Here is a 9,246-nt window from a genome sequence, read left to right as displayed (position 1 = left end):
ATTGGATTTCTTTTAGTGTAGCCTCTGTGAATACTTATTAGTTTTAGAGTTCTTAACACTTGTTCTTCAGATTATTAAAATGGTTTTCTAATGTATCTTCCTCATTAATTGACATGTATTCATAATTTGAAATTAATGTTTTAGTTAATATCTGAACAAAAAAAAATCACATTAAATGTGTTTGGGTTTTGTTGTAGGTATTGCATGGTAAAATTAAAAATGCAAAATTAAAACAAAAATATAATTAACTTACTTTCTCTGTGTAGCCCACTGTTTGTGAACGGGAGCTCTGTGTATTTGCTTTCCAAACATTAGGAGTCATGAATGAAGCTGCTGATGAAATTGCAACTGGGGCTCAGGTAGAACTATCTAATGCTTATTACATCTGATTTTCTGGAGTATACTCAGTCTTCTCAATCTCTTTTAGTATTTATTTTGACTAGTATTCCCCATATGAGTACTCTCGGGTAAGTATTATTTATTTTTCCACTCTTATAGCTGTAAATACACTGTTTTATGCATGACATTTTCAAATAGTACTAATGAGGTGCTTCCATTGTTTTGCTTCTGTGTAATTAGATTAACCCTGTTTTCTCCTTATGTTGTATTCAGTTAGGTCACCTGGGTTGTTAATAAAGGCAGCTATTGTCATTTGGAGATAATCCCCATTTATTTTCACCTAATGAGCAATTACTACTCTCATGCAATTAATAAGCTACTTCCTGTTTGTGGTGTTAGGATGCAGCTATCCACTGAGCATCTGTTGTTTTGATCATCAAATAACAGTGGAAAAGTTCTTACTGATGTTGCTACATAGATTTTTTTTTTCTCTTTTCTCAAGGATCAGGAATTTAATATAAGCTTGCTTCCTGACTCCAAGTTCAGTTATCATTGTTTTATTTCATAATTTTGTATGTTCTTTAAAACAATGTATTTTAAACTGTTTCCAAATCACATTTAATCTTAGATTACAATAGTTAGAGGACTTCAATAAATAAAAAAAATTAAAAGACATTATGTTTAAAATCTTAAATTAAAAATTTATACATCTTATGGAAAAGTGCATTCCTCTGAATTCCTAAACATATGTCACTTACTATGCACTTACATAGTAAGCAATATGTTTTTTGAAGACCAAATGTTCAGTTCAGTTAACTTTAACCAGCACTAGTGAGTCTAGCCACTGGAAATAAACTATTCGGCTAAGTGCCTGAATACCACCTATGGACATATCCTCAAAGGAAGAAACTTGAATCAGTGTACACCAGCTTCTTCACATGAGTATATAATTGTGGGATCTGAACATCAACTCATCTGATGTCTGAAGACAGTTAGATAGCTATATTTGCAACATCTAGCATGCCAAACATTGGGATACCTGTGCACGCTTGCAAGAAATGTAGAGGTGTGCTGATGAAGCCCCACCTCTTCCCCAGCCTGAAGTCCTCTGATAGACCTCAGCTATGTGTTTCTGTGGAGCTAGAGTTTTGTTTTTTCAGTGTAGGCACTTACATGGTATTTAGGTACAAACAAGTAGCTCTCACTTCTCTTTTTAAATATAGATGACAGTAAACGTGGTCCTGGTCTGCACTCACTCTGTGTTTTATGTAGGTATCACTGTTGCAGGCATATGCAGAACTTGCTCTAGAGTACCTCTACATCTTACAGAGCTTTGCTGAAGATTACTGAAGTGATTTCAACCTTAATGGTACTTAAAAGTGTTAGATAGATTTTGTCAATTGTCCCATTGGATTGAGATGACCAAATTTTGCTAAGCCTCACTTTAGTGATAGCATTGCACCCAGCTCACTACATCTTATCTGGTTGAGCTCCCGTTCCTGTTTGCAGAAAGAATTTAACACTTTTTAGGGTTTGATTCATCTGAGTTATTTTTGACATTAGGATGGTGTGAATCACTGCATAGACTATCAGCACAGTGGTTATTTTCTCCATTGATTATAAAGAGAGACTAGACTGACTAGTAAGAGGTAGATGTTTACATTGTGAATCTCTACATTTCATCAGATGAATCTTCCTCCAAATCATTTTCTGTAGTCAAAGAGCCTAAATATAGGTTCCCATTATTAGAAATCACATCCTATACTTTCTGCTGTGCTTTCAGCTAGTTTCCTAAGGTGTACATCCCTACTTTGTCACTCACAATATTCTGATGGCTCCTTCTTAATAATGAGACTGTACATTTTAAAACTTTCAAACCCGAAGTCACCTTGCCTTATTTTAGCCACGTAGTCAAAATGCCTGAAAATTAAATGTCTGATTTGTTGATAGTTCAGATTTCCTGTAGAGTCTCTGCAGAGCAAGAGGTGCTGTCTGAGAGATTGATGCCGTAAGAGATAATTGCCATCAACAAGTGTCATCTTGTCCTCCTTGAAAATATTTAAATCCTAATGTGCTGGTTTAAAGGTAAACCGGCAGGAGAAATGAACCCAATTCAAAAGAGATTATGTCAGAGTTACAATTTAATAAAAATAATACAATAAATACAATTATACAGACAAACAATTGGTTTTAACCCACAAAACCCCGATGTATAACCTAGCACCCTGGGGCACAAACAGAATGGTGTTTGTTGGCCCCTGTACTGAGCCCCATGTGGTCCCCCTGAGTCCAAAGTAAAAGGAAAGGAAAACCTGTTGGCGAGAGTGCTGGTCGCAGTCTGGTTGAGGGTGGTGATCGCAGTCTGGTCAAGAGTGGTGGTCGCAGTCCGGTCGAGGTTCTGGTCCTCCTCTGGATCAAATGAATGGGCCCGAAGTCCTAAGACCCCCAAGATTATATACACTCAGGTTCGAGTGGGAATGCCCAGTACCTCCCCCAGGGCGGGGAGTTCCACAATGGGTGATTATGAGTCATGAGATATTTTTGGAATCCTTGGTGGCCCATTAGCAGACATGACCCCTCAGGCTGGGTGTGGAGGTGCTAATGACTCCCTGGAGGGGAGTCATCACACCTGAGTCATTGGTGTGAGGATAGGAACATCCTCCTATCTCACAGGCTTCCCAACACCCAGCCTATAGCCTGAGGGGTCAGGTGTGCTCTGGGCAGCTGCTGCAAATGGTCTATTGTTAACAGTTCCTGGGAAATGACATAGAGGGTGTAGAATACATAGTTTAGGTTACACCCACACAGTGATGAACTTGTCTCGGCTGCTCTAACTAGGACACTGTTGTAGGTTGACCTTGGCTGGAATCTAGGCGCCCATGAAAATCGCTAAGAGCTGGGAGAGGTTACACAGGCAAGACAGACTCAACATGAGGATAGTACTAAAATTTATTACTAACAGGATAGGAGCTAAAGAGTGAGAGATAAAACAATTTTAAACACACTTTTCAACCATCCCTCCTCCCCCTGCATCAGTGCAGGAAGAGAAGTTCACCTATAAGGCAACAGGTCTTCCATATCTGCTGCACTTATGGGTCACCCTTCTTCACCCACAGGGCAACAGGTCTTCCATATCTGCTGCACTTGTGGGTCACCCTTCCATGGGCTGCAGAGGACAGTCTGTTCCACCATGGTCCCTCACCACAGGCTACAGGGGGGCCAAAGCTCCGAGTCCTTCCCCTGTCCCGTGGGTCCCTCCCATGGGAAACAGTCCTCGGTGGACCCTTCTAACATGGGTCCACCCCTCCCCTGGTCCGCAGGTCCTAGGGTGCAGGGGGTCTCTATATCCTGATGGTTTTTCATAGAATGCAGTCCTTGACGGAGGGTCCTGTCCCAGCATGGGTTCCCCACAGGGGCCACAGAGCCCTACCCGGAAAAAATTGCTCCAGCGTGGGCTTCCCTCTCCATGGGCCACAGATCTTCCGAAGGACCCCACTCCCTCTTGGGCCTCCCATGAGGGTAGCAGTCCTCCTTTATTTTCATGCATCCACTTGTTCCATCATGGGCTCAGCTGCAATGCGGCAGGGCCACCTCCGGCCCGTCCTGACTCGGCTGGGACGAGGGGGGGGCAGTGCCCACTGGCAGGGCCGGCCCGGCTTGGCTCCAGCACCATGCCTGCCCCCCGGCCTATGGCGGAGGGAGGCGGCGGGGGACCTCCCCAGCCCAGCCACAGCGCTGGCCACGCCTGCCCAGAGCCGGAGCCACAGGGCCCGGCCCCGGCAGCTTCCCTCTACAATCCTCCTGGCTCGAATTTCTTCTGCACAACTTTTTTCTTAAATACGTTATCACAGAAGCGCATCTCATTGGCTCAGCCATGGTCGGCAGCAGGAAATCCCTCCTGCAGCTGGCTACCATTGGCTCTTCATAGGACAGTGAAAGCTTCTAGTAGCTTGTAACAGAAGCCACCCTGTAGCCCCCCTCCTGCTACTAAAACCCATGACAGACACCTAACTTATGTACTTCAGTACCTACTGTTAAGGAGAAGTTCAGGCCCAGATAAAAGGACGTTTACTAGATCCACAGCACCTCCTATTACCAAGGAACACATAAACAAGTTTGTATTATGACGTTTGTATTAGACTTACCTTCCAGTTTAAGTTGCTCTGCATTCCAACAGTTCAAAAAAATGATCTCATGGGAAATCAAGGGTTTAATTAAGCCTGATCTACGCATGTTTTCCCCCATGTCAAAATAATATGCTGGTATCACGGTAAGAAACAATATAGGAGTCAACAGTTGTTTTAAAGGAAGGCTTTGTGATTGTGTCCTAAGAAAAACTATGCCAATTTTAAGACAAAAATCCCCTTGTGCAAATCATAAAGCAAGACAACTTTGGGTCACTGTATTAAGAGGTTTGGGGACTCAGTAGTGTTTTGGAAATGGAGGCTAAGAAGTGCTTCTGAGAAGCAGGGTGTATGAACTCAGGCTCAATTTCATGGTAATTTGCACAGTTGCAGGCCTGTTGCCTGACCTGGCTGGGCATCCAGACTGTTGGTCTCCCCTGCAAATGCTTATGTGGATGCCCTATTTTGAAACGTTCATCACGCTTGTAGGTATTATAAACTGGAAAGAAATCAGAGGACTATGGAGGAAGGAATCATTATTTCAACAACTTCATTTTTCAATATATGCAAAATATTTAGTAACGAACTATTTTTTAACTGATAGAGAAAATTGTCCATTCATGCTAAAGGAGCAGAGGAGAATAGCAACAGTATGACACTACAGAGCAGTTCCTTTTCCCTTTCTTCATGATTCTTATTTTCATTCTGCCACTCTAAAGGGCCATCAATTTTTTTTTTACTCTAAATGATCAGATACAATGGCAGGTATTAATAACTTATAGAACAGCTTGAGCTGTGAAATGAGATCTGATCCATGTAGAACTGTGGGAGGAACCAGGGATGCCTAATAAATATGGCTCATCTCAGCTTTTCCTTTTTTCATGGAAAAGTCTGTTTTTACACAGGAATGTTTTCAGAAAGCACAGAGAAACTAGGGGGAAATAAGCTAATTTGCAGCTATGATTTTATCTAGCAATTTTGAATTTTATTATGAGTTGGATTTAGGTTTTACAGTTGCCAGAAAGTTGCATTCTCTCAGTTTTGTGATTGCTGTAGTCTATTTTTAAACTCTGAGTTACAATTTTGAAACAATTATACAGAAATCTGTTACTTGTGCCTATGTGCCTAGGTGCACATATGTGAATACATGCCTGTGTACACATTACATGCATGATATTACAGTGAAATCTTGGAAATCATACATATTCAAAGCCACGTCATAATTCTGTACAATGGGAAGTATGGAAGAGGATCTCCCAATGCGAGCCATGTAAATAACTTAAATCACTGCACTGTTCTGGCTTTAGTAGAAGTAATGTTTGCTAGTATTACCATGATTACGATCTTCGGGAGAACATCAGGCAGCAGTACAGATTCACAATTCCTTCCTGTTTCAACATTTTTCACTGGCACAAAGATACACAGATTCAGTACAACTTCATTTCTCTAGAGAATTAATTTCATCCAGGAATTGCCACAGGTACACAAGAAAAAGCAGGACTGCAAGCAATGTATTGGACATAATAACACATTTAGGACCAGATACTGGTCCTAATTATGCACCTGGAGTAATGTACCAGGGCTGGACCCAAAGCCTGTTGAGGTCAATGGAAAAATTTCAGTCCTAAACTATGTCCTGTGGATAACATAGTTTGAGTAATATAGATAACAATGAAATATAGTATTACTCTAATGTGTAAAAAAAAGCAGACTGGATGATACAATATGAAAGTACATATATTAAATAAATATTTCTCTTTATCCCTAGGTGGTTGATCTATTAGTATCTATGTGTCGGTCTGCGTTAGAGTCACCTAGGAAAGTTGTCATTTTTGAGCCATATCCTTCTGTAGTTGATCCCAATGATCCTCAGATGCTGGCCTTTAACCCTAGGGTAAGTAATTATCTTTCATTATGCCATGGCTTGGTTAGAGGCATGTGTTAGATTTCAAAGCAAAGCCTCTTCAGTCTCCTTTACTGTAAGAGATACAGCTCCAGAATATAGCACAAGTGTGTGACTATTTTCAGAACTTTGTAGTTTTTTTAATTGCATCTGAGAAGGTATTTGTGAATAAATCATAAGTTGCATTCAAAGTTATGTTGAAGTTAATAGCTTCTGGTAGTGGGTTGACCCTGGCTGGATGCCAGGTACCCACTAAAGCCACTCTCTCACTCCCCTCTGCAACTGGACATAGGAGAGAAAAAAAACCAGCGAGGGATTCATAAGCTAAGAGTTGGGAGAGGTCACTTACTGATCCACCATCACAGGCAAAACATACTCAAAGTGGGGATATTAATTGAATTTATTACTAACAGGGTCAGAGCAAAAGAGCGAGAAGTAAAATAATCTTAAAAACACCTTCCCCCCACCCCTCCTTCCTTCCATGTTGTCCCTCCTTCCCCCAGCGGTGCAGAGGGATGGGGAATGGGGGTTATGGTCAGTTGTTGTTTCTGCCGCTGCTCAGGGAGAGGAGTTGGAGTTCTTCCCCTGCTCCTGTGGGGTCCCTCCCACGGGAGACAGGCCTTGATGGACCTCTCCGGCATGAGTCCATCCCACGGGCAACTGTTCTTCACGAAACTGCTGTCCTGTGGGTCACTCCTCCATGGGGTGCAGTCCTTCACGAATGAGCTGTACCGGCGTGGGTCCCCCACAGGGGCCACAAGTCCTACCTGGGAAAAACCTGCTCCAGCATGGGTTCCACTCTCCATGGGCTGCAGGTCTCCGGCAGGACCCTGCTCCATCTTGGGCCTCTCACGGGGTCACAGCCTCCTTCATGCATCCACCTGCTCCAGCATGGGTTCCTCTATGGGATGCAGGTGGGACTCTGCACCCTGATGGTCCTCCGCGGGCTGCTCCACAGCTGCTCCACCATGGTCTGCACCACGGGCTGCAGGGCCCTCAGCTCTGGCACCTGGAGCACCTCCTCCCCCTCCTTCTGCATTGACCTTGGTGTCTGTTCCCATATTCTCCCTCCACTCTTCCCTGGCTGGAATTTTTACTGCGCAATAATTTTCTGTTCTTAAATATGTTATCACAGAGGCGTTGTTATTATTACTCCTGATTGGCTTGGCCTTGGCCGGCAGCAGGAAGTCCATCCTGGAGCCAGCTGGCATTGGCTCCAGCAGACAGGGGAAGCTTCTAGCAGCTTCTAACAGAAGCCAGCCCTGTAGCCCCCCCCACTACCAAAACCTAGCCACAGAAACCCACTACACTTCTTTCAGGGTACAAGTTCTAGGTATTCTTAGTGTCTTTCAGTGTACACATTGGACACAAAGAGAAAGATGGCTGTGGTGCTTTGACCTTGGTTGGATGCCAGGTTTCCACCAAGCTGCTCTATCACTCCGCTACCCAGCCGGACAGGGGAGAGAGAATAAGATGGAAAACGACTTGCAGGTTGAGATAAGGCAGTTTACTAAAGCAAAAGTGAAAGTTTGCGTGTGCACAGGCAAAGTAAAAAAAAAGGTTTATTCTCTACTTCCCATCCGCAAGTGGTGTTCAGCTACTTCCCAGGAAGCGGGGCTTCAGCACACATAGCAGTTGCTCCAGAAGGCAAACATTGCAAAAAAAAAAATGCCCCCCTTTCTCCTCCTTTTCTTAGCTTTTATATCTGAGCTGACATCATATGGTATGGAATATCCCTTTGGTTAATTTGGGTCAGCTGGCCTGGTTGTGTGTCCCCCCCCCCCCCCAGGATCTTGCCCACCCTTGATGGAGGGGGTGTAGCAGGGAGAATGCTGAAACTGAAACCAGTATACTGTTGAAAGGCCAGCAAAACAATATTTATTACAAAAAAGTAGCTAACAAAAGGAGAAACCAAGAGACAAGAAAGAGAAGGGAAACAAGCCCCCAAGACAACCCCCCACTCACTCAGGCGTTAATTACGAGGTTGTCTTACTGATCCCAGAATGCTTAGAATTCCCCAAAGCAGAAGCTGCATCCCTGGAGCGTCGGCAGGCTCACAAGATAGCAGGCGTCCCTGCAAAGGCAACGTTGTCCTCCATGTGAAGCTTGAGTTCTGCTCCCAACAAGAGCTATCTGCTTTTTAGACAATTAACCTGTGACGTCTACCTGGGCAGGTGTGGCCAGCACCGCCCAGCTAGAGGCCTTCGATCCCTTCCCCGTTATGTAAGTGGTACCTCTTCTGCACACGCGTGTGTACATTGGAATTTCCCTGTGCCTGCGTGCTACACCTCCGACAGTCTTTCCAAAATGAGTCTGGGCGCTTATTTCATCCTCCTCCTCTTTACTTTCCCCTTCAAATGCCCTTGGAGGGCCATCAGCCAACAGTGAGGCCCCAATTAATTTCAGTTTATACAAGATGCTTCCTTCAAGGATGAAGTTCTTGTTTATCAGTGCTTGTTTTCACATAACTTGGCAGGAAAAGAACAGGCTCTCACAGATGGCTGGGCCAAACACAGACCAAAATTAGCAGCATCTAATTAAGCACGAATGCAGGGGGGCATGTTGAGAGACAGTGCTGATGCTGTGCCAGCATTGCTCAGCAGTAGCCAAAACGCTGGTTTTATCAACACCCTTCTAGCTACCAATGCAAAGCACAGCATTGTGAGGGCTGCTATGGGAAAATGAACTCCATCTCAGCCACACCCAATACAATGGCCTTTAGGAGATGTAGACAACGTAGACTGGGGGATTTCTAGTCCATCTTTTTATTCATAAAGTGGTTATTGCTGTCATCTCATTTTCTCCTTACAAACAATTATGTCCTTAAACTGAATTTTAAATTGTTAGAAGGCAGGAGGGCTCTGCGGAGGGACCTGGACA

Source organism: Pseudopipra pipra, chromosome W (assembly GCF_036250125.1).
Source record: "Pseudopipra pipra isolate bDixPip1 chromosome W, bDixPip1.hap1, whole genome shotgun sequence".
NCBI classification, from domain to species: domain Eukaryota; kingdom Metazoa; phylum Chordata; class Aves; order Passeriformes; family Pipridae; genus Pseudopipra; species Pseudopipra pipra.
The sequence above is the reverse complement of the archived record's forward strand: the minus strand, read 5'-3'. Positions refer to the sequence as shown.